Genomic DNA, 22500 nt, shown 5'->3' with positions numbered 1-22500 from the left:
GTAAGTTAAAGACCAACAAACCAAGCCCAAGAAAATGTCCCTAACCTTAGTCCACTTCCCCCCCCCCCCCCTTAAGAAAGTAATATTCTCTTGTGATTAAGAAATCCAAATGTAGACTCTCAGAATGGTTCATAGCTCCAGCTTCCTCCCAGGTCAGGGATCTCTTAGCCTGGAAGCACCTGGTTGTCCTATAGTCGTCTCATAGATTTCTAGTAATTTATAAGTAATTTGAGAATTTGTCAACATTTAGACCACTTGAAAATTCTGCCCTCCTCCCTCTTGTTAAGAACTGTCATTCCAGATCTTTGGGAAACTGAGCATGAAAATTATATTATAATCTCTTAAAATTCATTTGCTCTTGAAAGCCACTTCTCTTTAGCTTTTGGAGAAGAGGGAAAGGAGGATGATCTTGTGTGTACTGGCACTCTTTCTAGGTCAAAGAATTTACCTATTACCTATGACAGATTGTGAAATCATCTACACTTAGCTAAGCTAAGAGTTCTCCAAGAACTCAAATGAAAATGGGATAAATTGCTTTATTACACACAGTCTAAGGATAGCAAAGTACTGTATCTGTTTAGAAGTCTGACATAATCACTCCTGATGTGCTGTCTAGTGTCCTTTGAATTTATTTTCATCCCATCCCCCCAATCTTCTCATCCTCCTTCCCCATTATTTAAAAAAATAGGTTTTTAATTGATATTTTCTCTCTTTTTTTAACATCAATATAATTATCCCAAGAATCCATCTTCCTCTACTTACTTTTTTCCTGCCTAGAGAGCCATCCCTTATCATAAGTACCATTTTAAAGGGAAAAAACATCAAATAGTATAACTGATCAATGTATCTGATCAATATCTTCACAAAGAGGCAGATTGGTCTTCTCATATCTTTTCATTTAAATCCTGCTTGTTCTTGCACTTATACTTTTGATTTTTTGGTGTCTAGTTTTTCCCATTTACATTATTGTTGTTATTGTGCATATTGTTTTCTTGTTTCTGCTTACAATGCTCTGATTAGTTCATATAGATCTTTCCATGTTTCATGGTTTTCATCATCTCATCATTTCTTACAGTACAGTAAAATATTCCATTATATTCATCCATTCCTATGACTTTTCTTTTTAAAAATATCAACATCATCCCAGTCATCCAGTTTACAACCTAGGTATTATCCTGAACTCTCCTCTTTACCTCCTTCTCCATATCCTGCCAGTTGTCAAGAACTATTGGTTTTTATCTTCTTAACTTTTCTTCTAGAGGGTCCCTATCCTTCTCTGACACTGCCATAATTATGGTGATGACTCATCACCTCAAGCCCTGTCTATTGCAATAATCTTCTGGTTGGTTTCTCTGACACAAGTATCTCCCCACTCAAGTATATCCTCTACTCATCTGTACCAAATTTATCATCCTTAATCACAGATCTGACCATGTTATCCTTTCTTCCCCATTATTCAATTAAACTCCACTGACTCCCTTGAGGAACAGATATAATATTTTCTGTTTGGATTTTAAAGTCCTCATAACTTGGCCTTTGTCTACCTAGTTACCTTTCATTTATGTTGAGATCCAATGACAGTGGCAATTGCACAAGACATATTTTCCCCAACTCATAAATTTCCATGCACTGTCATCATTGCTTGGCACTCTTTCCTCATCCTTTTACTTCATACATTTTGGGATAACATTTTCCACTCAGTTTCTCTTTTGTAATTCTTTATTTATAAGGATTTGCAATCTGCTCATTCTTCTTCATTTCCATTTCAGTGACCCTCAGTTTTATTTCTTCCAAGTTCATATCTCATAGCTTTATAAAATGGTGATCCTTGAAGTCTTAGGACTTAAAGAAAAGGGGCTAAGATACAGATGTTCAATTAATGATAAAAAAAAACATACCAGAGGTGTTCTCTTTAGCAAATGTGAACAGTTTAAGAGAAAATTGAAATAATTTTTTTAGACTTTTTTAGACTAGTGGAAAATTGATCAAATCTCTGAGTGTAATGCCGGAGAAACTGAAGCAAGATAGAAATTAGAGAGTATTTAATAATCTATTTAAAAGGGAGAGATTTACTGGATCCATGGTTTGGTCCCAGGGCTGAATGAGACTACTGTCTCCAAGAATCCAGCAAACAATGTGAGTTCTAAATGACATATATACACTTTGTTCAGACTCAGGGGATAGACTGAGGCAGGAGCGGAGTCAGAGTCCTGAGGTCAGGACCGGGACTCTGACAGGGTAGGGCGAGCCACCGGAGATAGGATAACATAATGTGGGGGAAGGGGGGAACCTAGGAGATGGGGAGAAGCATCTTGATAAGATGGTATCTGATATTCTGATAGCTTGGGATGGGAGAAAATAGATATTCTAAAATATAAGATCTTTTATCCTTATCAAATATTCTGATTAAGATGGAGAGGTGATTTTGCAGGATTGAGCAGAACAATTAGGGAAACTGAGTCAGGACGATAAAAGAGAAATGTGCCATAACATGAGAATCATGACAAGGTTACAAGGGTGATTTGCCAGTCCTTTGGGAGTCAAAAACTTGTGCCAGAAGTTAAAGAGAAACTCAGTTTCTTAGTAAAAGCATAGCAAAAAAAAAAAAAAAATACCAGTGAATGCTATAGAAGAGGAAATGTTGAAAAACTTCTGAGGGCTGAGACAGAGAACTGGGTAGAGGCAGACTTAGAAAGAATGGGTCCTGAATTTTGGAAGCTAGACTGCTTTAAAGTGATCTGGCAGAAATGTTTGTAGCAGCCCTGTTTGTAGTGGCTAGAAGCTGGAAAATGAATGGATGCCCATCAATTGGAGAATGGTTGAGTAAATTGTGGTATATGAATGTTATGGAATATTATTGTTTTGTAAGAAATTCCAGCAGGATGAATACAGAGAGGATTGGCGAGACTTACATGAACTGATGGTAAGTGAAATGAGCAGAACCAGGAGATCATTATATATCTCCACAACGATACTATGAGGATGTATTCTGATGGAAGTGGATATCTTCAACAAAGAGATCTAACTCAGTTTCAATTGATCAAGGATGGACAAATGCAACTACACCCAAAGAAAGAACACTGGGAAATGAATGTAAACTGCTTGCATTTTTGTTTTTCTTCCCGGGTTATTTATACCTTCTGAATCCAATTCTTCCTGTGCAACAAGAGAGCTGTTCGGTTCTGCACACATATATTGTATCTAGGATATACTGTAACCTATTTAACATGTATAGGACTGCTTGCCATCTGGGGGAGGGGATGAAGGGAGGGAGGGGAGAAATCGGAACAGAAGTGAATGCAAAGTATAATGTTGTAAAAAATTACCCTGGTTCTGTCAATAAAAAGTTATATTTAAAAAAAGTGATCTGGAAGGAGGAATTTGGGGCAGAAGGTATAGTAATGAACCTCTCTACCATTACAGACCTTGAAATCATAATTCTTTAACTCCTTTCTCTTTTTGTGGAAGCTGAAAATGTTTCTTTCTGACCCATGACCTTTTTTTCCCCTCTAAAATGTATACTTTGTCCTATTAAAGTGTTGACTACAGGTCTTTGCTTATTTGAGTGTACTGATAGAGTAATTGAAATTCAAAGAAGAGGGAGAAATGAATTTAAAATTGAAATATTTTTTGCCAAGGAGATGTTTCTGATTGGGTATTTCATTTGTCAAATAGTCAAATTTGACTCCCCTAACCTCCCCTAACAAATGGAAGCTTTGGATATACTAACCACTAGGCCACTATGTCGGTTTCTTTCTGTATATTATATATCTCATCTGTCCAATGACGAACTGCTCCTTCCAGAAAGGAAGGAATTGCACATTATTTGATAAAAAATTTCTCAGAGCAGATGAGCAGTGCTTGTCTAAGGAAACTTATCTAGGCAAAAGAAGCAAGCACTGAATGGCTCTGTTTACCACATAATCCCATCATTGCTACACACACAAGATCAACAGGTGGATTTTGGTATTTAGGGTCTTGTATTAATGCACTCTTGGTGTAACTGTAATTTGGACCAAACATTTTGAAAAGCAGTTTGAAATTATGGGATATGTAGACTATCTTTGCCACCCTTCATCAAGTATCACCAAAGATATGAAGGTATATCAAGATAGATACAGATTCAGGCAGAAATCTAGCTTTTTCCCTCCTTAAATTAAAAGTATCTGGTGATGATATGATTTCAGATTTGATATTTAATTGTTTTGTTTGTACTTGTGACTTTGCATCCTCAAAACCTATTTCAGGTACTTTCTCAAACCACATCTTACTAGAGATGTGTCCTGGATGGGATGATAATTATTTTGTGGTTTAATCCATTCTCATGGGAGGAGGGGAATCCTCTAATCATTGATTATTTTTCCTTCACACCAGAGGAGACAAGGGGGAAAAAATCCAATCAAATAGTTCAATATTAAGAAGAGAAAGGAAACTCCTGTGTTAGGACAGCAAATTATTTCCAATATTAAATGCTTTCTTAACTTGGATAGACATCAAGAGAAGCTCACATCAAATCAGGTTGATGAGACTGAAAGAGTGAAATTGGGAGGTGGGCAGATGCTGAAATCTTGTGTATCTGATAGTTTCAGAGAGATTTCTGCCAGTTGGTTGGGATTATTTCTGGATCCCTGGGTTAGCATCAAAGAACTGCACTAGAGGCTAAGGAAAGAAAGTACAGAAGTCTTGATGCCAGAGAGATTGTCCCATAAAGGCCTTTGCTATCTTGGCCTCTGTGTTTCTTGAAAAGGCCCCAAGAGCAATTCATAAACCAGAATGGCAATGACCTAAATTAATTTATTGAGCAAGGCATTTGACTTTTTTCCTCAATAGTATTTTATTTTTCCATTTACATGTAAAGATGATATCAGCATCCATTTTTGTAAGATTTTGAGTTCCAAATTTTTTTTCTCCTTCCCTCCTCTCCTTCCCCCCTCCCCAAGACAGTAAACAATCTGGTATAATTATTTTAAACATGTTTCTATTGTGAAAGAAAAATCTGAACAAAAGGGGAAAACCACGAGAGAGAAAAACAAGTAAAAAAAGGCGAAAATAATATGCTTCGATCCGAATTCAGCCTCCATAGTTTCTCTGTATGTGGACGTCACTTTTCAAATGTATTGGAATTGTCTTGGATCACCCCTTTAGCTTAGAAGAGTTAAGCCCATCGTGGTTGATCACTACATAATTTTAGCAAAATATTTAGAAGGCTTTGAGAATTTTTTTTTCTTTGTAATTTTCATATTGAGATGACAGGTCTTTCAGGTGGTTTCTGTAGTGTAGTGGTTATCACGTTCGCCTCACACGCGAAAGGTCCCCGGTTCGAAACCGGGCGGAAACAGCTTTTTTTTTTTTTAGTCCTTCTTATACAAAAAAAAAAAAAAAAAAAAAAAAATTAGTTAATTATCTTCCCTGGAAAGTGCAGAGGATTAAAAAAAGGCTTCTTCTGAGGAGTCTCTACACAGGTGGTTCACGGAGATTATTCTCTCTCTATCGTAGATCATATTTTGAGGTACAGAATGCCATTTTTTTTTTTGCTAAGTATATCAAGGAAATTTACAGCTTTTAAGTGGAGCTTAAACAAGACATTATTTTCAGAAATGGTCTGACAACTAATGTAGACAGAAAAGTTCTTTGGCCTAGAAACAATTTTTGGCACATGCTTGATTCCCTTGGGCTTCCCTTGTGCCACACCCCTCCTCCCCATATCAAGGTAGGAGAGAAGTGGCATCCAGGGACACTCTCAAATGAAAGTAGTTTCCCCTTTGTACCTATGCTCTTGAAATCTGATGGAAGTAGGAACAAATCATATTTCCGGGAAACCTGGGATGAAGCATATTATTTACTTCCTGAGAGGCTGTTAAGGACCATGCCTAAGAGAAGGGCCAGGACAATTTTCCCAGAACCTCCTCAGCTGTGGACATAACATTTGAAGGAGTTGCAAAGCAGCCTTTACTTAACACAGGTGTTGCTTGTGGACTGGGAATGAAATAAATTGGAGGCAGAGGGAAGAGGAGAGAGGTCAGACAACGCAACAGCTTCTTGGTCTCCTTGTATCATCACCATCATCCTCTCACATGAAGAAATCCATTCTACAGGTCTGAGATAGACCTCCAGCAGCCATTGGCAGGTGACTCCCATATCACAACAAGAGAGGATGGATTCAATGTGAACTAACAGGTATACACATATGCATATATACATATGTACACAAAAACATACATGTAAATATACATGCATAAACCACACAAAACCACACAAACACTGACTAATGTGTGGATTTGTTTAGAGGCATGATACAGGAGGTAACCAACAGAATGAAAGAAGAAAAGAATCATTGAAACTTTATTTTTTCTTTTAGGGTACATGAAAAATCAGAAATTCAAAGTGATGTGCAAACAAAGAGGATAGTTTTGGAAATAAAGTATTAGGGTTTGCTTTCCTTTTTAAGCAAGAAGGATGAATGGAGATTCATGATTTCCCATACAATCTTCTGGCATTTTGATACATAGAGGAAATGCTTAAGTTTTTTGTATATAAGTTCAGAATAAAAATAATTTTTAAATTATAATGAACAAACTTGTCCCAAAAGAAGCAATAAGGAAATATGCCTTCCTTCTTTCATTGGAGAGGTAGGGGTCTATGAGGGTGCAACATTGCTTGTGCTGTCAAATGAAAATGTTAGTTTTGCCGAACTTTTTTCTTCATATTTTTATTTTATTATTATTATTAGGGATGACACATGAGATAGGGAGAACATATCTTTAGAAATCAAATTTCTGAAAAAAAAAACAAGTAATAGCAAATACAATTTTTAAATAAAAAGGCAAAGAGGGAGAATTTATAATTTTCCATTACTGTGTCAGACAGATAAGGCTTGCAGCTTTTGATAAGTTGAACTCCTCCTCTCCCCCATTTAAAAAAAAATACTATTTGCTATGTAGGATGGCTCTGAGTAGGAAGAGGATACATCATATACCATGGTTATGTTAAAAAAAAATAGAAAACAATATAAAAAAAATTTTAAGAGGATACAATTGAGAAATGATTATAGAATACCTTCAACTAGTAAGAAATGACACGTGGAGAGTTCAGAGGAAAATGAGGAATCGGTAGGAAATTATATCAGTTCATATCAGTTTGAACAGATTAACAGTGAAATCTGCAGCAGTAGTCACAATAACCAAAACCATGTAAATGGAAAGCTCACTAAAAGGAAGCTAAATTCAGAATAATAATGGAAAACCAGTGGTCTTATAGAATAGACAAGAACATATTTTTCCTTCCTTTTGCAAAGAGGCAAGTAGACGAAATAGATAATATATTAACAGACTTAGGAACTATAATTGAAGTTTTGACCTATCTTTATATTCTTGTTATAAGAGTAGGATCCTCCTCTGAGCTCATTCTCTTCAACTTCCATTCAAACTGGCAGGGAGGGTCCCCCGAACACTTCTGACTACTTCTCCACTCGGAGTTCTGAGGGGTTGTGGTCTCCAGTACTTTATGTCGGAAGCATCAATGTTTCTATCAGGTAGAGTTGGATCCTGCGGAGGGAATTAGGTTTATCAGGAGACTGGCTAGTCAAGTCAATAATAGTTGGGAAGAATATTTCGAGTGATCTTACGAACACACTTGTACCTGCTTCATCATTCTAGGATTGGAAGAGAGATGTGGCCGGGAAAGACTTTTTAATAGCCGCTTTCTCCCATGTTCACTGAAGATCTGAACATATACAATAAAATACACTGAGTTTTCTCAAAATAATATGTCTTAGAGAATAGGATGTTCTGGCATTGCAGAAACTGAAATTTACAAAAATGTATGTATATATTGTATATATTAGATTTTAATTAGAGGAAGTGAAGAGCACAACTGCTAACACCTAATCCGGTGGCTTGCCGTGATCGTATAGTGGTTAGTACTCTGCGTTGTGGCCGCAGCAACCTCGGTTCGAATCCGAGTCACGGCAGATTTTTGTTATTATCCTATCGATTTGCTGCTTACATATTTGAAAACGAGGATAATGATTCACAGCACTGTCTGGTCGGTAGCTATTGTTTTTCAACTTTTCATTTTCCCGATCACTAGCCTAGCTTCATTCCTACCTAGTTGATGACATCAGGAATTAAGGATAAACTGCATATGTTGAGACAAACTCAAATGGAAGCTCCTAGCTCCACTTTCCAATCAGGACAGAGGGTGGAATACTTAGGCTGATGGAATCCTGTAAGACTGTGAAGCCTTTTTCCAAAAAGGAGTGCTTTATTTGACTTCACACCTCGGGTTAAAGCAATTCCAGGGAGTCAGAAATTTCTAGGAAAAAAAATGGTACTCAGGAAGATGATTACAATGCCAAGTTTTATTGTGCAAAGCAGCAAGCAGGTGGAACAAAAGCATCCACACACACCAAAAGAATATAAACAGAAGGTTGTGCCCCGCCTGCAAGAAACTCACCACAACCTGAAGGGCAGAGAGATATGCTGGGGAAGGAACAACGCTCAAATTGGTGGTTTAGGTGGAGGTAATTGATGCTAGATGCTGGAGAGAACATTCCCAATCAGATCCAGACTTGGTAGAAAAGCTCCTCAGATCGCTTATCTGTACAAGATCTAAGTGGGGAAGCTAGGTTGGGTGATGTTTCTTCATCAGGACCATAAACTGATGGGAGTATCTAACAACTATTTTATCAGAAAAACTGAAGACCCCTGCACCAGGTCAAGAGTTCATCCTGTCAAAAGCTGCAAACTTTATCTCTCCACAGAGTTAGTTGTTGGGGTCCTCAGCTAGTGCAGACCTGCTGACATCAGCTAGAGTCTGAGCACTTACCCACAATTATCGTTGCCTCTACGACCTTCGGACGTCTCCGGATACGACAGAGCAGTCTGACACCATTTATGCAGTTAGAGAAGCTTTATTGCTTGGTTACATCATCTTGTCCCTTCTTCTGCTTCCTTCCTCTCCTTCTGCTATACTGTACTTATACCCCTCTCCTCTGCCCTTGTCAACGTGCCCCACCAACAAATATGTGTATAGCTTGTGTATCCAGGAGCCCAACTCTTGAGACTGTGGGGGTGATCTCGATTTGGTGCGTGCTCGAATCCTGTCCTGACATGTACCCCGGACCTGTAGCCAGTCACGCAGAACATTCACCCGAGGCCTCAACATCCATTCCCAAGAATGAGCTGACCGAGATCCAACCAGCCAAAGACCACTTTCCTCTGGTTGGAAGACTGGACAGCTGAGGACCAAACTCCTCCCAAAGCCTTTTTTTTTTTTATAGGTGTAAAAAACCGGATCTTTTAGTTCCCTCCATTACATTTATTGCTCTGCCTGATTTCACTCCAGGGAACAAGCGTCCTTGGAGTTTCTTCCCTCACTTCCTTGTCCCATTTGTTGTTCCCTCTCCCCATTAAGTTGTAAACTATTTGAGAGCGGGAATTCTCTTTTCATTAAATTGCATCTCCAGAGCTAAGTACAGGGCTTGGCACACGTAGTAGGCGCTTAATAAGTGTTTATTGGATTGGATCAGTAAGGTGGAAATATTCCAGGCTGCTTGAGGCTGCTCGAGGCTGCTCTGATTACACAATTGGTCCTTGGGCTCTTCGGAAATTTTCCCAAATGAACAGATATTTTAGGCAACTACCCTAGACTATCCTCGAAGATTAGGGCTGGATACACGAGGTAATGACATCTTGCCCCTAGAGTTGTTGTTGTTTTAAAAGAAGATGAGACAAGGATGTTGCAGAGTGGAATGGAGAGACAGGGAGTTTGAGGCATTTAAGGATTTCTGTGGCTTATTCAGGTTTCCCTCCCTGTTCTTAAAAGGGAGCTGAGTCCCTGAAACCAGAGGTGGAAATGTTTCTTTTGTTCATCAATCATACTGCTTATACTTTTGTGCTCCATAAGTGTTTTAAAGCGGAGAGAAAAAAAAAAAGCTTACAAATTCCATAGTTGCAACATTGTTGTGCACATGCAGAGTGGAATGAGACGGGGAAAGTGCAGTTTTTATTTAGATAGGTAGACTTTGCAAATTGTGTTTTTTTCTATGTGAAAAAACGTTACTCGCCCAACGTGGGGCTCGAACCCACGACCCTGAGATTAAGAGTCTCATGCTCTACCGACTGAGCTAGCCGGGCTGATGACGGTACCCTTTGCAAAACTTCTTTAATTCTCTAAAAGTTGCCTGTGTATCTTCAATATTAAATGTTTCAATATATTTTTAATGACTGTCTAGAATGATTCTTTTCTAAATCCTTTCACAAATTCCACAAAGATCAATTTAACGTGTTGAAGACTTTCTTCACTTTTTCTTGAAATCACTAGAATATTAATCGAATACAGAACCTCTGTTTATTACTTTTACTCCCATCCTCACCCTAGCATGGCTCACTTTCCATTCAAAGTAGCAGAAAAAGAAAAATTGGGTAGCTCCAGATTAAAGACCCGTTTGGCTTTTGGAAGGCTAAATCTGACAAGATTGAGACTACGACCTCTCGAAAGTCCGGAATATAGATAGCTCAGTACTCAAAAGCACCTGGGCTTCTCCAGGTGTTCTTATAAAGCTCACGTGAGGCAATATTTGACAATATAAAGAAATCGTTTTAGAGATATTTTAAAGGAGATTACTTTGTTTCAAGTCAGTGAGAAAGGGCTTAGACGATTGGAGACACTATGTTCTAGGTTTTATTGCAATCGCAACTGTTTTCTTTGGTAAATAATGTCTTAAGAACTGAAATGGTTTCTCTGTTCTCTGAGCTGATTACCTCTCCCTTTTCCACATAATCTCCAGATGATCCATTTTGTTGTTGATGTGCAGTATTTTACGAGGAAACGCTCTCTGCATGTTTGTGTGCTTGGAATATCACCTTCTGAAAAGATCTCCAACATCTTGCAAAAAATTTTGAAATTGATGGGCTAATCTAGGGGAGAGGATGGGAGGAAGGAAAGGAAAATTTGTTACAGAAGGTTTTGCAGGGCTCAGTGTTGAAAAACTACCCATGCATATGTTTTGTGAATAAAAAGCTTTAAATAAATCAATAAATGAATCAATACATAAATAAATAAAAGAGATAGATGGGCTACTTGTCACTTGACTACTACATAATTGATAATAAATGTTTATTGACTGCTTGCCATCTGGGGGAGGGGTGGAGGGAGAGAGGGGAAAAATCGGAACAGAAGTGAGTGAAAGATAATGTTGTAAAAAATTATCCTGGCATGGGTTCTGTCAATAAAAAGTTATTTAAAAAAATAAATGTTTATTGACTGAGCAACTATCATACAGGGAGTGGAGGACTGTTGGAATACATGGGAGAGCTGTTGGAATACACGGGAGCCATCTGACAGTGGCTGCTGGAGATCCGATCCAGAATGGATCTCCTCTTGTGAGAGAATGATACAAGGAGATACAAGGAGACTGAAAGACAGTTGCTGTTCTCTGACGTCTCTGACTGAGAGGCCGTTGCGTTGTCTGAGCTCTCCCCTCTTCCCTCTACCTCCAATTTATCTCATTCCCAGTCTGCAATACCTGTGTCAGCAAAGGGTGCCCTGCAACTCCTTTAGATGCTATGATCCACAGCTGTGGAGACTCTAGGAAAATTGACCTGTACCTTAACAGAGGACATGCCTCTTTTTGCATTTTCAAAGCTACCATTTTATCAATCAATTAATAAACTTTTATTAAACACCTACTATGTCCAGGCACTATGCTAAACACTGGGGATACAATGAAATGGTCATAAACAAACAAACAATAACAACAACAACAAAAACAAGTCCCTGCTTTCAAGGACTTTACAATCTAATGGAGTCCACAAACAAACAAATCCATATATGTGTATATATATATATATATATATCAATTTATATAGAGGATAAATAGGAAATAATGGGGAAAGGATAGGCACTTTAATTAAGAAAGGTTAGGAAAGTTTTCCTGTAGAAGGTGAGATTTTAGTTGGAACTTAAGGGAAGCCAAGGAGGTTCATTAGTTAGGAGGGAGAACATTCCAACATGTAGGACAGCCAGAGAGAATGCCTGGAACTAAGAGATGAAAAAACTTGTTCATGGAACAGCCTGGAGGCCAGTGTCACTAGGTAGAATGGTACTTTAGGGAATAAGGTGTAAGACTGGAAAAATATGGATTTTGAATGCTAAATAGTATTTTACATTTGTTCTTGGAGGCAACAATAGGAAGCCCTTGTAGTTTATTGAATAGGGAGAGGGGGCATAATTGGACTATTGTACTAGGAAAATCTGAATGGAGGATGGATAGGATGGGTAAAGCAGACTCACCAACAGTCTTTTGCAATAATCAAGATATAAGTTGATTAAGACATGCACTAGTGTGGTGGCAATGTTAAAAGAGAAAAGGGGATGATTTGCAGGAATGTTGCAAAGGTGAAATCAGCAGGCATTGGCAACAGCTTGGATGTGTACCTTCAGAAATAATGAGGAATCCCAGATAATTTGTGAGTTTTGAGCTTGAGTGAGAAGGTATTATTCTGTACAATAAAAGGGAAAGGGAAATAGTAAGAAAGATAATAAGTTCTGGTTTTGAATTTGTTTACATTCCATTTGGTCTGAATGACAGTTGATGATATGAGACTAGAAGTCAGCAAAGATACTAGGACAGGAAATGTAAATTTCTTGTTTGGATGAAAAAAAACAAAAGGTGGGAATATAACTACTACTATGCAACCAACTCCTGTGTTTTGAAATTATGACACCTGTTATTTAAGTCCCTGGATGTCTTATGCTAGAATGCGGTCCCTCCTCACATACAGTTTTGGAATGTCTATCTCTTTTGAAGACAGATTCAAAATCACCCCTCCCTTCCCCCTTCCCCCCCAAAAGGTCTCAGAAAACTGAAATTCAATTTGGAAAAAGTTAGATAAAGACCAACATCTTGCATTAACCAAGAAAATTTCCAAATGGACACATGACCTAAATATAAAAGGTTAGATTGTAAATAAAATAGAAGAGCAAGGTAAAAACCAACTTTTAGTTTATGGTTGGAAGAGTTCATCACTGTGATACAAAGTGATACAAAGGATTATACAAGTGAAAAGAAACTATTTTCATTTTATAAACAAATTTTAAAGCCTTTTGCATGAATCAAAAATAATGAAAATTTGAAGAGAAATAATAACAAGAGAAACATCTTTGTAGCAAGCTTTTAAAAAAGTTTTATATAAAGATGTCACTCAAGACATATTAGAAATTAATTTAAATGTAAAAGATTAAAAGTCATTCCTCAATAGATATTGTCAAAGAAAGTCAGTTTTCAAAAAAGAAAATTAAAGTTATCAACAACTAATTACATGAGAAAATGTTCTACATCATTAATAATTAAAAAACATTCTAGTATGTGAATTTAATGGATTATTACAGTTTCATAAGAAATAATGAATGGGACAATTTTGGAGGAAAATGGAAAGACTTCTATGAAGAAAAAATTTATGCAATGATAATAACATTGTCAAGGAAAGCAACTTTGAAAGACTATTGAATTTTGAACAATGCCATCATAAATAATAAGTCCAAAAGAATGAAAATGAAATGCGCCACTCATATGCTGACAAAGAAGGGATGAACTTATAATGAAGACAGAAATATAAATTTTCAAACATAGTTAATGTAGAAATTTGTTTTTACACTATGCAGCCATGAATTGAGGGCCGTATTAGTTTGTTTTTGTTGTTGTTGTTGTTGTTGGAATGAGGCAAGTGTGAGAAAGATAGACAAATTTTTCTAAAAAGTGAAATAAAACAAAAGATTTGTGCAAAAACTTTAAAATGTGATTTTGTGTTATATTCTTTATCTCTTGCTTAGTCATTAACTTTTCTCCATCCAAAAAACTGAAAAAATAATTCTTCTTTGCTTTTCTAAATTGTTCATGATGTGACTTTGAATGTCTAAGTCATGAATATCTGGAATTTATCTTGGTATAAAAAGTGGGGTGATTGTCTAACCCTGTGATCTCAAAGTATAGGGTGTGACCCAAGACCCTTTCAAGGGCTTCCTGAAGGAAAAACTACTTTCATAATAATAACATGTCATTTGCATTAAAATTTTTTTTTCAGGAATGAACAGTAAAATCATCTAGAGTATGTGATTTTGAATTAAAGATTTAGTTCCAAACATGAAGAATGAATTATTACTTTTTCTGCAGAACCGTGTCTACCTTACAATTGGCCAAATCTATAGATGTGACTGGACTCAGTTTGCTTGTAACCATCTGGTATTAGAACAAACTAAAAAATTTTCTTTTACTTGAATGCTTGGCAATACAAGTGATATTAAAATATTCCAAGTATTGAGGAACTGTTCTGAATTTCATAGTTTATCCAAAATCCTGTTTTGACATTTGCATTCATGGTGCAAAACAATTTGTAATATATGCTTGCAAAAATGTGACTTCTCACTTATTTGTTGTTTTGAAAAATGTAGTTATTCTCATAAAATGTTATTTGTGTTCATGTATGACTTCTTATTTTAACTGACTTGATAACTAAGTTAAATTTTTTTATCTCTTTTAATTTCTAACAGCATATATCAATAGCTACAAAGCACATAAAACAGAGCTCTTTGAAATTCTCAGTTTTTTAAAATATAAAGTCCAAAAAACTTGAAAACTGCTATTATAAATTAGATTCCTTCTAGACTACAGTCTAGATTCCCCAGTAAATCATTTATTTATTTTGGTCAATTCCTGAGTACTTTTTCCCAATAACTTGGAGGTCTTGGGCTTATTGAGCATTATATTATTCTTTATGTTTGTTTCTATAAACTTTGTTACACTGATCTCTTTTTTAAAAACTAGTACTAAATTATATCCAAGATTAGTGCTTTGTAGTCTGGTACTGATTGACCATATTTTTTCTCATTTTTTCCCACATCATTATTTTTGAGATTCTTGAACTTTCATTTCTTCATATGAATTTCTTTTTTTTTTAATTTATGGAATCTAAAACAAGCATTTCCATAACATGGTATAATTTTAAAAATGATTGCACATGAAACTGAAAATCTATTATGTATAACTTGCTAATCCTTTTAAATATACAGCAGTTATCATATAAATTTATTTTTTCTTTCCCTTCTGTCTACCCCTGATGTAGAAGTGACCACCATCAGTTCTTTCTCTGGGTGCTGATAGCATCTTTCATATGTCCTTTATAGTTGATTTGGGCATTTGTAATAGTTAAAATTATTTTCCTTTTTTGTTAATCATTTTTGGAAATAGACCTAGTACTGGATTAAATGGTATGGGGCAGTTTAATAATTCCTTGGACATAATTCCAGATTAATCTCACAATTCTGTCAACCAAGAATTAGTGTCCCAAATTTTTTTACATCCCCTCCAACATTTTCTAAGATCATTGACTTCAGTAGTATTCCATCACAATCACATAACACAATGTGTTCAATCATTTCCCAATTGATGGGTATCCCTGAAATATCCCAGTTCTTTGCCACCACAAAGAGAGCTCCCATATAAACATTTTGGAACCTTTTTCATTAATCACCTTTGAAAATAGATCTTAAATTGAAATTACTGGATTAAATGATATAGGCAGTTTAACAATTCCTTGGGCATAATTCCAGATTGATCTCACAATTCCATTAACCAAGAATTAGTGTCCCAATTTTTCTACATCCCCTCCAACATTTTTAGCTTTTCTATTCCATCATTTTAGCCAATCTGATAGTGTAAAATAATCTCTCAAATTATTTTACCTTGAGCTTCTCTAATCAATAATAATTTGAGCATTTTATATAATTTATATAATTAGAAATTGCTTTGATTTTATCATTGGAAAACTCCTGTAGTGGAAGTTACCTCTCTAGTTCTTCCTAGTGGATATGCTTTATTGCTAACAGATGTGGATTTATTTCATATATTGTAGCTTTCCTTCAATCAATGTTTTGGTTGACTTTAGTGTTTTCTATCATATCTTTAAAACTGATAACTCCCTCCTCTTTTGTCGTATTTACAGTCTTGAATTCTCTTTCTTGTAGTGTTAGTTACTATTTCTAGAAGAATGTGAAATAATAGTGACAATAATAGGTTTCTTGTTCACCTACAGGAGTTTTGTGATAAGTGAACCACAGGAAAACTCCCTGGATATTTTGGCTTGACAGGATTTGGAGGAAAATGAAGGAAAATTCACCTCTTAACTCTACTTCTTCTGAGAGTCTTGAGGCAGGTTCCTTAAATATTTTCTGGGTATTATATCTTGGGGGTTGAGTTTATTTAATAGAGTTTAGTTTCACTCTGGCTTCGTAGTCTGCTCTGTCTTGGTAGAATGATTCCTGTGGGGATTAGGCTACAGAATTCTTAATATATTTTTCTGTAGATATCATTAGTTTATTTCTTACACCAGGGTTTGTTGTTTGGTAAATAAGGTCACAATTGCCACGGAAATTTGTGTAATGACAAGTCAAGGAAGTTTATCAGGGTGAAAGTCAAGAATCTCCAGTGGATTTTGAAGGGAAAATGAATGGCAGGATTCTAGATGAGGACAGTTGTTATAGGAGGAAGGCTGATAAAGTGATTTGGGAGGTGATTGTGTGTGTGTGTGTGTGTGTGTGTGTGTGTGTGTGTGTGTGAAAGAGAGAGACAGAGAGACACAGACAGATAAAAACAGTGACAGAGACAGAGAGAGACAAACAGACAAATGTACTTTTAGACTAAGCTAAAAGCTTAGGGTAATGATTATCTTCACGCTTATTCTATCTTCTTCAAGGACAGTTTACTCAGGGAAGTAATTTTTTCTCACGATCAAGGAATCGAAATGTTGTCTCAGTGTGATGTACAAATCCAACATTTGCTTCTCCTACTTCACGAAACCTTTAGTTTGGAAGCACTAAATAATAATAAAGTCGCTTAAAATGCGAGTAATTTGAGAACTTCGTCAACTCTTAGAACGTGGGAGGGAGCGGGGGAGAGAAGGGGATCCTCTGTAACCTGAGCTCTCTGGGAAGAAATGGGAATTATGATTTCTTCTTCTAAAACTCTTTTGGATGCCATGTGTACCCAATTTTCTCACGGGATTCAAGTGCATGTACATATTGTTTCTAAGTCAAAAAAACCACCCGTCATTTACAAGATAGGGTAGACACCTTGGCTAGTCCTCAGAAAGCACAGATGAGAAGGATAACATTGTAAAACATGGGACAGAACAGCTTTTGCTTTTTGCACGCAGTCCATAGTTAGCATGGCAATGGGTCCTCCTTTAGGTGTTTAATGTAATTTAATGTAATATAATGTTAATAACCTTGTGATTTCTTCTAGGGTCCTTCCCTATATTCAATGATACTTTCAGAATCCTCTCTCCCCTTCTTTTGCTCTTCCCTGGTTTTCATTTTGATTGATTCTGTAACTTAAATGATACATGCCCTTTGAGCATGCGTCTCCATCGCCCGGGAGTCCGAGCCTCTCCTGATCTTTTCTACTTATCTGTTGGTGTCCTATATTATTCGGAATAGTAAGATTTTGGAAGGCGCAGACAAGGAGTAATTTTATTTTATTTTATTTTATTTTTAATTTTTTATTTAATAATTACTTTATATTGACACTCGTTTCTGTTCCGATTTTTTTTCCCCTCCCTCCCTCTACCCCCTCCCCTAGATGGCAAGCAGTCCTTTATATGTTGGATATGTTGCAGTATATCCTAGATACAATATATGTTTGCAGAACAAGGAGTAATTTTAAAAGACAGATGCACTGTGGCCTAAAGCAGTAAGTCCTTTGTATGTAGGAATAAGCTCAAAAAAGGATAAAGTCGTGTTTCCGCCCGGTTTCGAACCGGGGACCTTTCGCGTGTTAGGCGAACGTGATAACCACTACACTACGGAAACTAGGCCTGCAAGAGAAGGGTCATTAAAGCAGGCTCTTAAAAACGTTCAGCTAAACTAAGTTAAACTGTTTTTCCTGTGTCCATGGTATTAAAATCCCTTGTTCCCAGACTTGAGTTTGGGAAACTCTTATACCTGTTATTAGTTATTTCCTCACTACAGTCTTTTTTTTTTTTTTTTTTTAATCAGTTCAAACTCAATCTCTCAGACAAACCCGTAGATAACGAAGTCCTCTATCATACTATACTCCCCACTGCTATTCAAGCTTCCGAACTTTTTCTCTCTCCCGGGTTTGTGGCTCAGCTCTTTGAAATTCATCGCTGGATCCACAAACGCTCCTGTGCAACCCCGCGGAATCCCACTTTTGGCGGCTATTTCTCCCTCTCATTTTTAGAAAAGACGAGATACCTGTATGGAAGGATTTCGGTTCTGGAATTTGCAGGACAAATGTCCCCTGTATCACAGGGCTATGGCATCCTACTGGGGGCCTGCTGCGATCAGCAGGGTTGACCCTCATTTTTACCTGCTGTTTTGTTTGTGGAAGCTTGCATTGGATTCGCTGCTGTGAGGGTCGCAATGTGGGATAGCACCAGCGACTGGGTCACGCAGGCGCTAACTTCAAAACCGCTAATTACAAATCACTGCTCACTTTCCCCAATTCTCAGCTCCGCCAGTAACATTCTCAACAACTCGCCCTGATGTTGTGCCAACTTCTCTTAGCAAATCTCTTTGTAGAGAAACCTCTAATTTCGAAGACTGGATCTGCACGGATTGGCATTTCCTTCTTTTCCTAACATTGGATTGCTCAACTGGGTTTGTTAAGGGTAGAGGGAATTTAGTCTCTAATCCCTTGATTCCCCAACCCACAACAATTGATGAAATCACCTAATGGGGATTACAACAGAGCCGGGGAGGGAGGTTTAGGAAATTTGTATTTTGCCTGAAGGCTTTGGAAGGGCAGCTGGCGGCACTAAGAAGAATGCTGTCTATACAATCGAAGGCTTCTACAAAGCTAAGATTGCATTGCATTGCTTTGAAGGGAATTGAGACATTGCTGAAGCAGTTGTCAACTTTGAGGATTCTAATTCTCCACCAAAAGCCGGATGGAAAATAAGGAATTTCTCTTGGGTCCTTTTTTCCCCTTTCCCTTCGGGGGTTCGCATTCTGAAGCAAAGTTACTTACTTAAGCATAGCAGGGAGCAGAGACACAAATTTCGTTACCTCCCTTTCCCTATCACCAAATACACATTGAGTGTATTAATGAGTAATTAAAAGGGATAGAAATCTTTTAGATAATCTTGATCGGTATCATGAGAAGAGCAGTTTTTGATGGATTCACATTGGGCAGTTTGAGAATCTAGAGGTGGAGAAGAACAGACCCAAAGAGTCAAGTCTGCCTAGCAGAGACACTTTGAAGAAAGCGGTTGGCGGACGACAAGGTAGACTTTAGAAAAGAAAGACCATGGGGTCTCGCAGTGTCGAGTACTGAATTCTCTTGTGCCTCATTATCAGTTTACTCTGTACCATTCTTCTCATTGACTCTGAGTGTTTGTAGAAGAATGTGTTACACATTGTGGGATAGAGTGCATATATTTTGCAGTTGATTTGGTCCGACTTTGCCATTTCAGTGAATGCTTTGAGCTAATTAAATCTTTTGATTGACTGTTACTGGGAAGCAACACTCCCCTTCCCCTCCTCCCTTCTCTCGGTGGAGGATCGAGTTTAAGCTACAGATTGATGAGTGCAGATACACACTCACCGTAGTAATTACCCCACTGGTGACCCAACTTTCCAGGGCTTCTGTGAAGGAGAGGATAGATCTCAAAGAGTATGTGGTATCTAGAAGAGAAGGAAAATAATCATTACTATTTAGAGATAGGGAGAGAGCATTGGATGTGAGAGAAGTAGAGAAAGCTGAAAAGGAGGACTTGTGCATAGGAGAGTTGTGATTTTCCAAATAATATCTAGTCCTCCCATTCTTCACTCTCAAAGAAAAAAAAACTTTACAAAGACTTTATTGTAGCTACTGAAAGAATCTTTCAACCAAACCAAACCAAACCAAACCAAACCAAACCAAACCAAACCAAACCAAACCAAACCAAACCAAACCAAACCAAACCAAACCAAACCAAACCAAACCAAACCAAACCAAACCAAACCAAACCAAACCAAACCAAACCAAACCAAACCAAACCAAACCTTGAAAAATAGAACCTGTTTCTTATGGAGACGAGGTGGCCGAGTGGTTAAGGCGATGGACTGCTAATCCATTGTGCTCTGCACGCGTGGGTTCGAATCCCATCCTCGTCGTCTGTCTTTACAGAGGTTTTTGATAATTCGTACTTCAGCTGTCCTGCAATTTCTCGTAGCCCTTAACTAGAAATAGCATTTCCCCAAGGGAATGTTGTACAAAAATACCTGAAGAACCAAAACCTTCATTTCTCCTTCAACTTAAACATTATACGCTCTCATGCACCCAAGAGCAGTTGGTTAAGATCTTCAGTTTCTTTGGTTTCTTCTTAGCAAGTAATCCAGACATCTGCCCTTCTTAGTTTCCCCTTTAATAATTTGTCAATGCATACATTTTCTGAGCCTTTGGTGAAAAGGTGAAAATAGAGAGACATAAAGTGGGGAAGGAGTGGAGGAGATTGAAGAATGTTGTTTTCGAAAACTGCCCATGAAGAAGATGATGTTATTAGGTACTATAAAGCTGGAAAGCATAAGTGTATCAGGGAGAATTTGTGCTTTATGAGACAAGTACGAAGTTGGATTAGTTCGAGAAAACTTTTGGCTTTAATAAGTCCTCTAGATTAGAGACTGTGATAAATGATAGAGACTTGTATGAGGAAAAAAAAATAAGCACAGATATAGGCTCATTATGTCTTAAAAGAAATGACATTAATACCTGTTGTAGTCGTGGCCGAGTGGTTAAGGCGATGGACTAGAAATCCACTGGAGTTTCCCCGGTAGGTTCGAATCCTACCGACTACGTGTTGTGAAGCTGCTTCTGCGGTTAGTCAGATGAGGGATTTTATCAATTCTTTCAAGAAGCAATAGTGGTCTAATGTATTTATTCAAGTCTTACACGTCCGGCACTTAAAGACCTCTGTTGATGATGACCATCAAGTCAATACCTTTCCTGTGTCTCAGTTTCCACATGTGGAAAATGGGTATACACTCGGTTTCCAGGGTTGGCATGAGGATAAATATTGAGAGAAGAACGGCAGGGTTTGTTATACTTTAGATTTTATACTGTACAAATGTTAGCTATTACAAAGTCATAGATGGAATTCTCATCAAATTTGCCAAAGACAACTAATTCACTGGGAGATAGATAATATAGCTAACGCAGCGTATGACAGAGTTGGGATCCAGAAGGATCTTGATAAAGAAGAAAATTTTGGGTGAGTCTAATAAGATGAAATTCAATAGGTTTTAAATTCAGTAGGTCTTACCAAAGAAAAAACTTTAATGAGAAAGAAAAAATTGAGCTTTGACTTAGTGAACATACAATTTAAACTTGATTGACCACTTAGTAAAGATTTTCAGTTCAAATAAGGAAATGAAATAAAACCATTTTTAAAAAAATGAAATTGAAAGAACCTGTCACATGGACTTGATTTGGAGTGGAAATACTTCTCCCTTCGCTATCCTTAAAAGTACCCTTTTTTACTTTTATGAAGAAGCAGTTGACGAAGTATATGTTAGCAATTCTTTGACTTTAAATACGCTGCCTCCTTTCTTTCCTGATATATTGAAGTTCACGATTTAGGTCCACATTTCTGCCCCTCGCCTAGAATGTTCTCTCTTCTTATCTATAATTTTGAAATGTCTAGTTCTCTTGAAGAATGAGATTACATAATCATATACTTCACTTCTTGATAGTACTATTCTTAGATTTAGATAAGCTGGCTGGGGTTTCAATATTAGATGGCAGAAATTCTTCTCCCATAATAACCCAATCTGAGATGGGAAATTGTTTTCCTTTTTGCATTTTTGTTTGTCCTCTCTCCTTCACAATGCCTTTACTTAATGGTCCAGACAAGTTATGGACGATGGACATATATTTTAATAGCAATAATACATAGTTTGAAGGCTAAGACCAGGGGTAAGCAGAACAGAAGAGCGTATAATCGGACTCACAGCCAGGGGAGGGTACTTGGATAGATTTTCGAGACTGTCATCTGGACTCTGAGCCCTTCATCTGAAGCTAGTCACGTTCTCATCTCTCAGCTCCTCTCTGGTTTCTTGTTCACATTTTTCTCAGGAATTTTCCGATACGAGTTTCTCCATGGTCTTCAGTGATCACTTAAAGAAAAAGAGAAAAGGATTCTGGATCCAGTGCTGGGACTTGCATTCGATTGGAGATTGTTGCAGAGAGAATTTAAAAAATTGGCCAAGATTTCAGCTTCCTATCTGTGCCATTTTTGTTTCAGGACTCTACTCATTGCAACATCAGAGTCCTAGTTTCAAACCCCTCCATTGTTGTTTATAAATATACCCAGCGACAAATATTAATGGAAATACTACTCGTTGCTAACGTAAAGCACTATTATTAAGCGCTGGGCGACACCCAAAACAAATTTTAAAATGCCAAAGCAGTCTGTTAACAAAGCAGTTAGAATACGGACTTGGAAT

General features: G+C 37.3%; 6 non-coding genes across 6 annotated transcripts; 4 read left to right on the top strand and 2 right to left on the bottom strand.

Annotated features, from left to right (window-relative positions):
• Nucleotides 1-5265: 5265 nt before the first annotated feature.
• TRNAV-CAC (transfer RNA valine (anticodon CAC)) lies at nucleotides 5266-5338 on the top strand. Its single transcript has one exon. It is a non-coding gene; the product is annotated as a tRNA-Val (tRNA).
• A 2559-nt stretch (nucleotides 5339-7897) lies between these two features.
• On the top strand, nucleotides 7898-7969 carry TRNAH-GUG (transfer RNA histidin (anticodon GUG)). Its single transcript has one exon. It is a non-coding gene; the product is annotated as a tRNA-His (tRNA).
• A 2094-nt stretch (nucleotides 7970-10063) lies between these two features.
• Nucleotides 10064-10136, bottom strand: TRNAK-CUU (transfer RNA lysine (anticodon CUU)). The gene has a single exon. It is a non-coding gene; the product is annotated as a tRNA-Lys (tRNA).
• Nucleotides 10137-17792: 7656 nt separating this feature from the next.
• Nucleotides 17793-17865, bottom strand: TRNAV-AAC (transfer RNA valine (anticodon AAC)). The gene has a single exon. It is a non-coding gene; the product is annotated as a tRNA-Val (tRNA).
• Nucleotides 17866-20090: 2225 nt separating this feature from the next.
• Nucleotides 20091-20172, top strand: TRNAS-GCU (transfer RNA serine (anticodon GCU)). Its single transcript has one exon. It is a non-coding gene; the product is annotated as a tRNA-Ser (tRNA).
• A 600-nt stretch (nucleotides 20173-20772) lies between these two features.
• TRNAS-AGA (transfer RNA serine (anticodon AGA)) lies at nucleotides 20773-20853 on the top strand. Its single transcript has one exon. It is a non-coding gene; the product is annotated as a tRNA-Ser (tRNA).
• The last annotated feature ends 1647 nt before the right edge of the window (nucleotides 20854-22500 follow it).

Source organism: Antechinus flavipes, chromosome 1 (assembly GCF_016432865.1).
Source record: "Antechinus flavipes isolate AdamAnt ecotype Samford, QLD, Australia chromosome 1, AdamAnt_v2, whole genome shotgun sequence".
Classification (NCBI taxonomy): domain Eukaryota; kingdom Metazoa; phylum Chordata; class Mammalia; order Dasyuromorphia; family Dasyuridae; genus Antechinus; species Antechinus flavipes.
This window is presented reverse-complemented; position numbering and strand designations above follow the sequence as displayed.